Source organism: Osmerus mordax, chromosome 15 (assembly GCF_038355195.1).
Source record: "Osmerus mordax isolate fOsmMor3 chromosome 15, fOsmMor3.pri, whole genome shotgun sequence".
NCBI lineage: Eukaryota > Metazoa > Chordata > Actinopteri > Osmeriformes > Osmeridae > Osmerus > Osmerus mordax.
Genome location: NC_090064.1, coordinates 5,987,603 through 6,000,851, shown reverse-complemented (window position 1 = coordinate 6,000,851; position 13,249 = coordinate 5,987,603).

Genomic DNA, 13,249 nt, shown 5'->3' with positions numbered 1-13,249 from the left:
TTTCCATCTTCCCCAGAGAAGACATCTTCCATTAGGCTTGGAGCCGTTCCCATGGCTTTGTCAGAGATAACATCCCGCTCTGCTGGTGTCTCTGGTGTCCTTCCTGAGGAGTCTGGTCTTCCTAAGGTGGAGTTGGGTCTCTCAAAGAGCAGGTTGGGTCTCTCAAAAGGCGAGACTGGTCTTTCGAGAACCGAATCGGGTCTTTCTAGAGGTGAAACTGGTCTTTCTACATGTAAATCTCGTCGTTCTACAGGTGATGCTGGTCTCTCCAGAGGTGAGGCTGAACCTGGGAGACTTGCGGAGAGACAAGAGGGGGAGGCGGGAGAGGAGGGGTAGGGAGAGGAAGGATAGATGGAGTAACAGGCGGCGGAGGTAGGAGAGAAGAGAGGGGTAGCAGATATATCGTAGGCAGAGGAGAAGTGAAGAGAGGAGGGGAAAACCAGAGAGGAGGGATTGGGAAACGGGGATGTGAACAAGGGAAAATGGGAGGAAGAGGAGGGGGATGGAGGGGAGGAAGGAGAGGGGAGATTGGATAAGGAGGTAGGGGAGGAAGGAGAGGGGGGATTGGATAAGGAGGTAGGGGAGGAAGGAGAGGGGGAATTGGATAAGGAGGTAGGGGAGGAAGGAGAGGGGGGATTGGATAAGGAGGTAGGGGAGGAAGGAGAGGGGGGATTGGATAAGGAGGTAGGGGAGGAAGGAGAGGGGGGATTGGATAAGGAGGTAGGGGAGGAAGGAGAGGGGGGATTGGATAAGGAGGTAGAGGAGGGAGGGGGGGAGGCGGGACAGGATCGGTCCAGGGAAGCCTCTTTGACAGTCACCTGACTGTCAGTGCTGCCCCCAGACAGAGCCTGGAACAACAGCAAAAACAAAGCAGTTGTTCTTAATCGTTGTTGTGGGCGTAGCTTTTAGCATTCAACACTTTAGATACACATGTACCTAGATACACAAAGTTGTGACTGACCTTCAAGTGCTCAGTGCCAATACCATGGACAGAACCAGACTCAAGCCCAGGCCCAGATCCTAACCCTGTTCCAGACCCAGGCCAAGGCCCATACCTGGGCCAGAGCCCATGTTCAGGCCCAGGCCCAGGCGAGAGCTGCAGGCTGTGTAGGCTGGGGATGAAGGGCTCTTCCAGGAAGCCACTGCTGTCAGACTGGCAGCTGTTGGTCCTCATCACAGCCTGGGCTACAGGGGGAGGGGAGACAGGGGAGATGGGGGAGAAGGCACAGGGGGAGAAAGAGAGGGAGGGAAAGATGTTGGGGAGGTAAGAGGGCGATATAAAGTGAGGTGCACATTCCCAGACTAGTGAAACTGGGAAAGCACAAGTTGTAGACAATTTTGGAACATTGAGAAACCATAAAACGCTGCTGTCACAGAGCGCGATCTGGTCACTCCTTTAAATTCGCAACGTAGCATGCAGCCAACAGCAAACATGAAATTAATGACTCATTCATCACTGCAATCACCCGTGTCATTTTTTATATCTTTTATACCATGGTCTGGATGAATACTCAATTCTGATTGGCTGCAAGGGGTGTCAATTATCCGGTGATATACAGACACCTACTAAGTAGTTCCAGCAAAACTGTTTGTTCAGCGTTCAAAATTATTGTGCTGGCTACATATGTAATTACGTTGCGGTTACGTTCTGGCGCCCTTCACTTGCACGTTGCCGCAACGTCACCAATTACGTAGCGGCAACGTATGTTTGGTCATTGAATGGCGTTGCGGCAACATAAGGGCAACGTAACTGTGTTAGCTGGGATAGTATGAGCTTGTACAAAGTGTCTGAAATAAGTAACCATAACAACAGGGACGGAGTCAACGCCTAGCATTTAATTAGCTACAACAATGAGTGACTTCAATATTTCTTTTAACCTATTTGTAAAATGTTAATTTTCTGAATTTAGGCTACTGTCAAGTGTCACGTAGGCCTAACTGCTCATCTCACATCCCATTCGCTATCATCTCGCTAGTCAATCTACTAGGCCTACTTCAGACAGGCTGCGGCCAACACGACATGCCGATTATTTTCTTCTTGATTTGATTTGGGGAAAATGACATGGCTCAATAGCTGGCTAGTCTTGTTGTTAAACATATTTTTTAATTATAATTACTGTTTAGAGAATGTGTCAACTTTGATGCGGTCATCTCACATCCATTTGCTATTCAACTCGCTCCACAGGCTGCGGCCGTACTGTAGCCTAGTACTATATGTGATATGCAGATTTTCTATATACATGAAGCTTGTGTCTTAGGGAGGTCAAGAGGTCGCTCCGTGGACCCCCTAGAAGGACACATATAGATCTGGGAATGCACTCTGTGCAACCTCTAGAGAGCGAGGAAGCAGATAATGGTCTCCCAACTCAGTAATGACCACATCACCTGTGTGCCGTTTCCCCTGTGCATCATTTGTGGAATGTGTACCGTTTAAGGTCATGTTTTGGTGGTTTCTATATCTGTACTGTCCAGCTAATGCATATAATTGCCATCTAAGAGACATGTTTCTCACTCATGCCAACCACTCTGCCTGACGTGGTAACATGATCCGAGCAGCTCGATCTAATAAACCAAGTCAACTCTTTTACATTGTGGTGTATTCCTTGGTCCATCTTCTGACAGAAAAATAATCTAACAATATGGCCGATACTTTGTTAGTGAAAATCTTTATATTGATTTTGGGACAGTGACATGGCTGGTTAGCTAGCTAGTCTTCTTCTCAAACATACTGTAAAATTATGTTTACTGTTTGTCAACCGTACACAATGTTATTGCCTTTGAATCTTGCTAGCATAACGTTAGCTTTCGGGCTAATAGCTCAGCCAAAGGAAAGCCGGTGTTGGTTCTATGAGCTGCGCGGACAAGAAATATCAGAGTTGGCTAACGTTGAAAAACGTTAGATTTCTATTGTAAAACGCATGAAAACATAAATTAATGTTTGTAACAAAAAGTTGTTGGCAAGTGACCATGGTATAAGCGGGATAATGCCCTTCGAGGTGCACGCCTCCGCATCGTCCATTATCAGGTGATAATGTACACCTCATTGGGCATTATCCCTTACATAAAGGACTTCCAACTAGCACAGTAGCTCCTCTTCACTTTCCATTAAGCATAAATGCGAGACTATGACTCTGTCTGTGTACCCAGGCTGTATCAGATGTTAATGGGACCTTCATGAAAATACTGACACACTTTAAAAAATTGCCACTTTGCATAGCAAGCCAGCATGGTCTTGTCAGATGTCAAGGAAACTGTGCCCAGGAAAGATTATCCTGCCACATTAAGTACACAGCCACACAAATATTTCTAATAGACCAGACCATTAATAATGAATAAATGGAAATGAAGAGAATTGGAAGGTTAAGTACAGAGGAAATCACAAAGTAAACAAGCCTGTATGTTTGGGAGACAGAGAGATGGGACAGAGAACGAGAGTCCGAAAAGTGAGTAAAATGTTGATAAAAAGGGAGGGGGGGGAGGAAGCACTCAGTGACAGAAGGTTCCAGAGAAAAGAGGAGCACGAGAGAGGAGGAGCAGAGAGAAGGAGAGAATCCCTCGGAGAACTCGTCTATTAACAGAACTGAGGGACTGTTTGAGTGAGGGACTGCTTTAAAACTGAAGTCATGAAGCAAGCATCCACCTTCTCGCTATGAGAATAGTTTCCATGCTATTAATGTCCCTGTTAATACCACACCACACCAGACCCCCCACCCCACCCCCGAAACTGTTACAGCATCCGTCTTTCCCCCTTGGCTACTGTTTAGCATCTGAGAGACCCACCTTACGTAAACAGCTGCCACACACTATACACACCAGAGTTCCATAGGAAGCCTTGTACTGTGTACAGGAGGGAAATACCAACGAAGAGGACAAGGAGAACCAAATCCAATATTTACATTGACTTTCTCTTGATAAATGAATGTGATCCAACAGCAGACCAGAGTATTTAGCGTAATAGACATATATATGCGCAATACACATTGGAACACACACTGATTTCAGTTGTGTTCACTTAATTTCATTTGGCTGCAGTTTTATCCAAAGCACTGTCGTCGGGGGATTTGAACCTGTGACCTCTTGATCTAGAGTCAAGTTCTCAAACACTAAGATATACTCATGACCACTTTTTTTCATCCATACCTGTGTTGTCCCCAGTTCCTGAATAGCTACCAGCGATACTGCCATCATCAAAACTGTGAATCTGAAACGCATAAACACACACACACACACATCAATAATCAGTTATACATACTGTAAGTCACACCTTTCATCAAATCCACAAGGTCTGCTTTTGGTTTATTCATTTACAAACCTCTGTTGTAAGTTAAGTGCAACAACCATAACAGTTCCATTCTTAATCCACCTTTTCCATATTTTTTTTTCCACAGTTTTACCACGTAACTTTTCTTTGTTTTTTTTACCTCTTCCATTTCAAACGACTCTCTGGCCTGCCCAGGGCTCCTCTTCCTAGCTAGGGCAGCACTGGAGGTCACAGCCTGGATCTCTTTCCCCAGTCCCAGTCGTGCTTCTACCGCAGGGGCCTCTAGGGAGTCCAGCAGCGTTCCTTGCTCCTCCGCCAGGGGGGACAAGCAGATACTCTCCTGGAGGACAAGCCTGGTTCTCCTCAGGGTGGCGGGTTTGTCAGGGATGCTGGACGGGGGCTCCTCTGGCTGGTCAGAGGGGCTAGAGGCAGGGGGTTGTTCCTGGAAGGTCTGGGTTTGGCCAAGGCTTCTCCTGGAGGCCTTGCGGAAGAGCATACCCATCCGCCTCCTCCTCTCCCTGGCTTCGGCGGAGAGGTCTCTCCCTGGAGATGGTGCTCCGGCGTGGGGGGAAGCGGAGGGGGAAGGGCCTCCGACCAGGGTGGAGAAGGCTGTGGTCACCTGCTGTAGCACCTCTAACTGTCTGAAGCGGTCTGACCAGGGAGAGAAGGAGATAGGGAAAGAAATACAGAGAAGGGAGAAAGAGTATGAAGAGAAAGAAGATAAGAAAATATTTGGGCCTTCTGGATGTTTGACCCATGTAAAGCAGGCAGCACACCTGCTAATCATGACACATCTGTCGACACCTTGCTCAGACACAACAGTAACAGCATTCTCACTGGAATCAGGCGGCAGACCGCATTTGCGTTTGGAATAAACGGGGCCAATTGAAAAAAGGCGTGACAACAGCGCGGACAAACGATCTCGTCTCGGATGCACGTCTCGTCTATCTATGTGGTGGGGCAGGACTCACTGCTGACGTCTGGGTTCTCGATGTCCAGGCGGTTCTTCTGCGCCTCCAGGAGAACCTGGACGTTGATCCCGCGGGCGTGCGACTGGTGGTTGATGAAGCGGGCCGGGATGCGACCAGACAGGTCGGGCTCGTCGCTGCCGAAGCCCAGGTCGAACAACACCTCCTCCGGGTCGTCCTTCCACAGGTTGAGCACGTCCATCACACTGTCACAGGGGGCGAGGAATTCGTTACGGCTAAACAAACCGATGCTGACTGGGGGGGGGGGGGGGGGGGAGCCAGTGCCCCTTTCACAACAAGGTTGGACCCCCATAAGGGCCACCCTACATGTAGAGTCTGAATATTTATAAACATGGTATTGCCTGTTACTGCCTACAACGCAGTGAAGAAAACTATGACAACAGTTCAACTGACCCCAGCTTGCTCCCCCCCCGACCCCCCCCCCCCCCCCCCGAACCCCCAGTTGAAATGGTCTAGAACCCCCCCTGTAGATACATGCCAATAAAACACAAAACAAACACAACAAGCTTAGAAAATTCCGGACCTGAGAGGAGATGACTGGGTGGAGAGGGCTGAGGTGACGCTGTTCCACCTGCTGAGATCTGGCCGGGTTGACCTGGGAGGAACCAGATAGAACCAGATGTGACCGGACCTGAAGACTTGACAACAGCCCTATAAACCATGACAGAATGACGAACCCTCGACTACATTAGCAGGACAGCGAAAACAAGCAAAATGAATTATACCATAGCCTTCACTTTTTACCTAGCAGTCACACATTCTACTCAGCTGTGTACTTTTCTGTTCCAAACCGCTGAATTTTAAACGCTGCCCTAGCCAAGAATTTCCAGTCTGCTATGACGGTCTACAGATCTTCAAAGCATAATCAAAACATGTTTTACGTTCAACAATTTGCTAGGGCTGGATTCAGACACAGAACTTAACTCCCACTGGTCAAACTCACATGTCTCAACCTTGTCCAGCTTCACTAAACACTGCTTCGCTGTAGACCAGACACACACACTCCTCCACCTCCACTCAGAGCCATATGTCCTCTGTGATGTCTCACATCATCTTTCCTGTGTAATATTCCTACTTTGTTTCATGCAAACCAGCCCAATCATCCTCCCCATATCCACGGTTATGCGAAGGCAGGGATGTACAAACAGAGACACAGTAGATCGGCCCATTTGCATGGTAAATACTAAGTCACTGCCAGGTGCCAAGAGGCCAGTAAAACCTTCTACCGATTCCACACAATCTATGACAACACCTGTCAATCAACTGGGTTTCGACCTAAGCACCCACTCCCCAGCCATGCAAAACCAGCGGAATGACCACAAATGCTATAGTTATGAATCTGATCGGCCATGCTGTGTACCAAGATTGGAAATAAGGAACTATCCAACCATAAAAAAGTAGATTAAATCCAAACATTTAATCGAGTTGCATTTCAACAAGCCAGAGGCAGTAATACCATGTATATACGTACTTACCGCAGAAATTCCTGGACAGTCCTCACTCCGTGTTTGCCATATAAAGAAGCTGGAGAGAACAGAGGAAAACAGAGGGAGGAGGAGGATTATCTTGACGCTAACAAGCTGTATTATTTGCAGCATAGATGAGCAGAGATAGTGGCAAAAATAGAGGGGCAAGGAGAAAGGGGGGAGGGGGGGTGAGAGGGATAGGTAGAGAGACAGAAATAGGGAGAGGGAGAGAGCGAGAGAAAAAGGAGAGAGAGGGAGAGGCAGAGAGAGGGAGGCGCAAGCGAGAGAAGGAGGGGCAGAGAGAGGGCGAGAGCGAGCAATGAAACGCAAACTCAGCACATCCTGCTGAAGGCTAGCTCGGTCCAGTAGCTATATTAGGCAAGCACCGTCTCCCCGCTTCCCCTCCCTCTGTCGACGTAGGTGTTTGGCTCTGTTGGCAGTCCTCTGCACCCCTCTCCTCATGGTTGTGACTCCCTATGCTGGCACCGTGTCCGGGACAGAGTGGTCTAAGTCTCGGCCTCATCATGTTATTACAGCGAGGCGTTCTCTCCTCCAACCGTCCTACATCCAGCCCTTATCTTCGATCATTTCCCGCGATGACGACCATCACGAGGCCAGGGACGAGCCGTGGAGGGGGGGGGGGGGGGGGGGGGATATTTCATCCCGTTGGGTTTCATTCTGCTTAAGCCGACGCGCCGCTTCGAAAGTGTTCCGTCATTGGGCGCTGCTGCAGAGGTAGAGAGGAGCGTGTAGGAGCCCTCAGAACACACCTCCCGCAGGCCAGAGTCTGGAAATTCTCATCCTTAATGTTGACAGATGGCCGTCCTAGTCCTTTAAGTTGACAGAACTGTACTCTCCCCATCCTTGAAACTAGCCAGCCATTAACTAGAAGAATTAAGACTTTCTGAAAAAAAAGTTGTTTTGGTATGAGCTTGAGCTAGCCTTGCCCTTGTCCACTTTAAAGACATGGAGGCTGGGCCAAATGTCCATGTATGCACCTACTAAAACATCCTCTTTCCCTCTTCCTCAAACTCTGCCTCCGACACTCTCTTTCCCTCCTTCTTTCACACCGTACTGAAACATACTCAAGGCCAGTCCTTGGGAACTTGACAGTTAGGCAAACGTGAGGGGGGAATCCTGTTCACACACACAGACATGCACACATGCACACACTATGCACACACCAGATGCACACACACACACACCAGACACACTCACACACCTACCAGGCAGCTGGTGTGTGTCACATCGTAACAGTGTTTGTTTAAGGTCCCAGAGATGTTTGCCTAGACTGAGCGAGATGTTACTTAGCAATGTTCCTTAGTGGTGTTTAAGGCCCCGGCTAGATGGTTGGGTTCCCCGCAGCTCTCTCTGTCCTTTCCATCTCCCTCCCTCCTTTCTCTCCCTCCATGTCTGAGAGTTTAGCCCTGAGATTAGAAAAGAGTACAAAAACTACCGCTGTGCTAATATTTCACCCGCCCTTATAAATACGCAAGGGCCTTCGACACCACCTTGTCTCATTGTGTACCCGTTCCAGACAGGTCAGGTGGTCTTTGAAGCACACAGGGAGGAGATTCATCACTCTGGTGTTTTCCTACAAGTGCTGAACCAGTTTTAAAAGGCTGTGCGCTAGCTAGCGCTAATCTCTCCCACTGCCGATGGCACCTAAAAAGTACAGGAACTGAAAGATGTTTACCTTCCACACCCAACGCTAAGTCATCCTCACTGCTGGCATTCCTCTTCAGGGACTCTGTTTAAAATGAAGGCAGTCATCAAAACACACATGTAGGTATTGTTCACACATACACATACAGAGATACGTAGCAAGAGCAGTAATTCAGAACAGGGAAACCTGGCAAAGGTGCTCCATTCACAGCAGCTGACTGATAAAACTTCACTTACCTCAGTGAAAAGTGTGAAAGATAAGCAAGAACTCATTGAGAACTGAGACACGTACAGGTGTTTACAAGGTTTTGAAGGCTGGTTAGAGAGGGATTAAGAGGGATAAAGAGCAAGTCTCTCTGATGGTTTTCACGCAACTCATTTACATGTCGTTTGAATTGATCAACCTTGCGTAACAAAATCTTCCCTGGGAAGGGAGGGGGCAGAGGGATTACAGAATCTCCTATCCAAGAATCAACTCACTTTGTTGTGTGTAAACATATCAGTCTCATAAATGGAGTTGTGGTACTTACAGTACAAGCCTCAGGAAATAAATAAGCATTTCGATGTTTCCTTATCTACACAACTTTCTCAAAAGATACAGAAATTCAGAAGAGCACAAAGCCGTACCGCATGTCAAACATGCTTTATCTTACTACAGTCAAGTTCCAACTTGCCCCCTTTCCAAATTCCTCTTAAATTTAGATAAAGGTCATTGATGTTGTTTCAAGCACAGCCTTATCACAGACAAGACAAGACTCCTCAAAGAAAACCGATGAACAACTAAACACACTTGGCCTGTCAAACACATTCAACTAACTCTGTCAACCGATATCAATTGTACAATTATTGAAATAAAATCACAGTAGATTTCATTGGATCATACCTGCAGCTTGTCTGCTCTGTTCTGGTTTTGGATCCACTCTGGGAGAACAAAAACAAATGGAATTGGGGAGGAGACAGCCACTAGAAAACCTGAACATTCAAATGAGCTGACCTGGACCGGAAAGCACATGCTGCAACTCTAATGCCCTCGAGCCCCTCAATCATTAAAGAGCTCCTAGATCTTACACTTTCAAGCATTTGGGTTAGGAGTGGCACGTCTAAAGAAATATGAATGTGATGGTTTGAAAAACAGCTTCCCAGACATCTGGTGAAAGTAACCGCCAGTGTTGTCACCTACTCATTGACGGTGGTGAGCCAGTCTCTCACACTATCCTGGGTACTGTCTCCTGTATGAACAGACAGGAAACATGAGATCAAACACGCTGGTGCCAAAGATTCACGACATTGTTGACATGTGAACATTTGGGAAATCCCAACTAGGCTTTCTGCTGAAGCGCAATTGCTCTATTTCCAATTGTGAATTTACATGCACGATCATTTTAATTGATATCAACTTAGTAGCAGGTATGGTTGTCATTGATGTCAATACTTTTAAAAAGGCATAGCAAAGTGATGACAGTAACACAGATTATTGATCTGGAGACCTGTGTTGGGGCCACAGAAGACTTAGCTCATCTACCAAAAAGAGAACATCTAATCAGTTATACCTGTTGTAATAACTTAAAAAACACGACACAGCCTTCATACTGTACGTCCCATGCAGAAGGAGCACACATTCGGTTAGACTAAGACAATACAAGATACTGAACGCACATTTCTAAGACTATATGTTTACTGTATGCACTTACCCACCATAGTAAATTCCTTGTTTGTGTACACTTACTTGGCTATTAAACGTGATTCAGATTCTTCTAGCTCTAAACGCATAAAATGTTGCCACTATTTCCCCGTCGCTACAGTAAAACCTGTTTTGGATATTTCATACTCTCCAGCAGAGGAGGTCCTCACCAGCTCTGTGTTGTCCCTGTGTCAGAGACGACTCTGACGGGCACAACTCCATGTTGCTCCACAGGGGCCTGGAGGCCACAAGGTTGGCTCTCTTCTCTGCTGCAGTCCCCTCAGAGGCCATCCTGCGTCTGGCTTCAGATCCCTGGTCCTGTCCCAGCGCCTAGCCCGGCCCTGCAGCCCCCAGCCCCCATCCACGAGGCCCGTCAGTCAGGTACTGTAGCAGGGCAGCCTGGACACTAACCACCACCACAACAGAGCGTTTCGTAAATGCAAACACCAATGGAACCTGTCATCAAAGCTACCTGCTCTCTATGTAAACAGTGCCAGGAACAGATGCAAATGGGAGACTCATCTCTACTCTCTCTATCTCTCCCACTGCGCCTCCATATTGTATCAATATTTCAACCATTGACACGGAAATAGCCTTTTTATTTATACTGTATCAAGCCTTGTCGTGGTTTCCTGTCCATGTTTTTATCAGCATGGAGCAGCACTGGAGGGATTGAGAGGGGAGGAAGAACTTTTACAGGAAGTCTTGTCTACTTTTTCCTGTCTCCTACTTCAATAGACTCAGAACTCAAACAGCTGTTGTATGAATAATGAAATCGTACATCAGCTGGTTAAACATTTTACAACTCTAAACATGTAGCCAACATGTTGACAGAAAGGCTGATTGTAGCCTAGTCTACACTCCTACTCATTATTTTCTGTATTATTTACAGGCTGGGACTATTTTATTGTTTCTTTATAAAACTGTTTTTATAGGTTAATTAATGTGGTAGGTAGATGCGGTAGATGCGGTTGCTAAACCCAAGAAAATACGACACATCCTTGGCTTCGTGGAATAAACTATTCCTCAGTGCGTTACGATTTTTGAACCTCAATTGGACTACCTATTAGTTGCAAATGTTACAAAGGCTGACACCCTTCTGAGTCCCTATTGAAACAACCGGTTAAACAAATAAGTCACTTTCCTCGCGTCTAACACAGTTTTTAAAATGGTAACGGAAGAAAGTTATTTGTGTACTGGTTCGTTTTCTGGTATGAAATCGAGAAACTCACCTGTAGTGACGAGCGAGACGGGTGCCTTTTCTTGGTCTTGCTTTTCAACGACCCACTATTCTAGGCTTCCAACGTGAAGGCATAATAGCATACATATTTGTGTGACCAAGAGCACGGCCTACATTAAAATCTATTTGCATTGACACGACCCGTTGCAAGACAAGTTGTTGTAGTTAGACGAGTCCTACCTACGTGTCCTTTATGGCCACGAAAGAGGAAATGAATGTGCCAAAAAAAAAAAAGGGTTTTGTTGTCACGTAATCTCAATAAAGAGAACTGGCTAAAATGTTGCGTGTGAGTTTGCGTCCAGTGATATTAATTGCAAAGCAGGAGGAATCAGCAGGAAAAGTTAGACCCAGAACCGCGCAATATGCTTGGTTAAAGATGCATTATTACTTTTATACGCTAGATGTCAGTAAAATACTTTTCCCCGTCAGCTTTAACATTTTAGAAAGGTTTTGCAATTGATTTAACTAGTGCACAGTGCCCGTGATGCAGTTGGTGCTTAAAATGTCAGTGAAACACAAATGACTTGAACTAACTTGGATTACAAAAAGGACACCTGCAAAATACGAATTTGTGTGTCCGATTCTTAGCTGATCGTGGGAAACTAAACCCATTCTAATTTGTACATACACAGATTCCTGGCAGAGAGAGATGTATATGGATATGTAGGCCTAGTCATCATCAGGTGTGGTATGTGTACAATATGTAAATAAAATGCGTGATCTGTTGTACCTATACAGATGATTATCAAGCCTGAGTATATTTTCAGGCATAGGCTATAAAAACATCAAACATCAGGATAGCTTCATTAAATTGGATTCAAAGGGATTTGTATCTGTCAATGTAAAGCGTTAAGTCAAACATCTGTTGCGATTTGTTCCTTGACTGTTGCCATGTTAAAGTGAAGGTAGGGTGTATGGATAAGGGCTTAGTGGATGTAGTGGTAATTATATGACAGCTGTGTGTGGCTGGGGAAGAATGTGGGATTGTAGACAGGGATGAACTATTTCCCATTCTAAAACGTGATGTGATAAATATTTTAGCACAGAGCTTTAAAGCATACTAGGCTTTGTTTGCATTACCAATCACAACAATGGATTACAATTCATTCCTTGACGTTTCACAGGCACACATTATGTATTATACTATTGTGTCTTAGTTCTTGGTGGTTGATGAGAGACTCAAGAGCAACTGGAGCTTCATGAATAATTGCCACCATTGACTCAAAACACCTCATGGTGGCTCACTGTTTGTTTCCTCGAAACACCATTTTGTTATCCATATTCATAAGGGACTAATTATGCTTGCATACTTACATCTCTGTTCGTACGTACTGACGTGGGTCCATATGTGGCTAACTCGTTAGTTAACTCTTGTTACTTTCCTGTTAGTTCTATTGAAGTCCCAATGGTCTCTCTCTCTCTCTCTCTCTCTCTCTCTCTCTCTCTCTCTCTCTCTCTCTCTCTCTCTCTCTCTCTCTCTCTCTCTCTCTCTCTCTCTCTCTCTCTCTCTCTCTCTCTCTGTCTATCTGTCTATCTGTCTGTCTGTCAGTCTGTCTGTTTATCCAACCATCCATCGATCTATGCATCCATCAATCCATCCTTCTATCCGTCAACCTGTCTATATGTCTGTCTGTCTGTCTATCTATCTACAGTATACATATCCGTCTGACTGTGTCTTTGTGTGTGTCTGCACATTTTAGTTGTCTGTCTGTCCATCCGTCCATCTATCCGTCCTTCCATCCATCCATCCATCCATGCATCCCTCCATCCCTCTGGCCTGGTTGCTAGGCAGCATGGCACAGCCTGTGTGTAGGTGGCATGTTCATGCCGACCAGCCCTCTGGTGGGAGTCTGGAGGAGGGGCGGGGGCGTCGGTCACTTATGACTCATCCAGACCTAAACTAGACAAGCGCAGATGGACCTATCTGATTGGCTGTGAGGGAGGAAC